The sequence below is a fragment of the Arachis duranensis genome, chromosome 6 (assembly GCF_000817695.3).
Source record: "Arachis duranensis cultivar V14167 chromosome 6, aradu.V14167.gnm2.J7QH, whole genome shotgun sequence".
Taxonomy (NCBI): Eukaryota; Viridiplantae; Streptophyta; class Magnoliopsida; order Fabales; family Fabaceae; genus Arachis; species Arachis duranensis.
The window spans coordinates 48748345-48749570 of record NC_029777.3 but is presented as its reverse complement, the minus strand read 5'-3'; the positions used below and the strand labels follow the sequence as shown (position 1 = coordinate 48749570).

The 1226-nt window shown below is 33.6% G+C and overlaps 1 non-coding gene across 1 annotated transcript; it reads right to left on the bottom strand.

Annotated features, from left to right (window-relative positions):
* Positions 1 to 1018: 1018 nt before the first annotated feature.
* LOC127739947 (small nucleolar RNA R71) lies at positions 1019 to 1122 on the bottom strand. Its single transcript, XR_008000689.1, has one exon. It is a non-coding gene; the product is annotated as a small nucleolar RNA R71 (small nucleolar RNA).
* Between the last annotated feature and the right edge of the window lie 104 nt (positions 1123 to 1226).

Here is a 1226-nt window from a genome sequence, read left to right as displayed (position 1 = left end):
AAAAAATTTTATCTTTTTCAAAATTTGATTTCAAAATATCTTATCTTTTTCTTATCTTCTTATCTTTTTCAAATTTGATTTCAAATCTTTTCAATCAACTAACTAACTTTTTGTTTGTCTCTTATCTTTTTCAAAACCACCTAACTACTTTTCCCTCTTCAATTTTCGAAAATATCTCTCTCTCTTTTCAAAAATTCTTTTTAATTAATTAATTGTTTTAAATTTTAATTTTAATTATATTTTGTTTTTGATTTTCGAAAATTACTAACCCCTTTTTCAAAATTATTTTCGAAATTCTCTTCTCTACTCTTCTTCTATTTAATTATTTTATTACTAACACTTCTCTTCACCTCTCTTCATCTAAAAATCCGAATTCTTCTTCATCCTTCTACCACTTTCTTCTTCTACTAACATAAGGGAATCTCTATACTGTGACATAGAGTATTCCTCTTTCTTTTCTTGTTTTCTTCTCTTTCTTATGAGAAGGAACAAGGATAAAGGCACTCTTGTTGAAGCTGATCCAGAACCTGAAAGGACTCTGAAGAGAAAATTAAAAGAAGCTAAATTACAACAATCCAGAAATAACCTTTCAGAAATTTTCGAACAAGAGAAGGAGATGGCAGCCGAAAATAATAATAATAATAATGCAAGGAGAATGCTTGGTGACTTCACAAAGCCAACGTCCAAGTTTGATGGAAGAAGCATCTCCATTCCTGCCATTGGAGCCAATAACTTTGAGCTGAAACCTCAGCTAGTTGCCTTAATGCAACAAAACTGCAAGTTTTATGGACTTCCATCTGAAGATCCTTATCAGTTCTTAACTGAGTTCTTGCAGGTCTGTGATACTGTAAAGACGAATGGAGTTAATCCTGAAGTCTACAGACTTATGCTTTTCCCTTTTGCTGTAAGAGACAGAGCTAGAATATGGTTGGACTCACAACCTAAGGATAGCCTGGACTCTTGGGATAAGCTAGTCACTGCCTTTCTGGACAAATTCTTTCCTCCTCAAAAGCTGAGCAAGCTGAGAGTGGGTGTTCAAACCTTCAAACAAAAAGATGGTGAATCCCTCTATGAAGCTTGGGAAAGATACAAGCAGTTGACCAAAAGATGTCCATCTGACATGTTTTCAGAATGGACCATATTAGATATATTCTATTATGGTCTATCTGAATTTTCGAAAATGTCATTGGACCACTCTGCAGGTGGATCTATTCACCTGAAGAAAA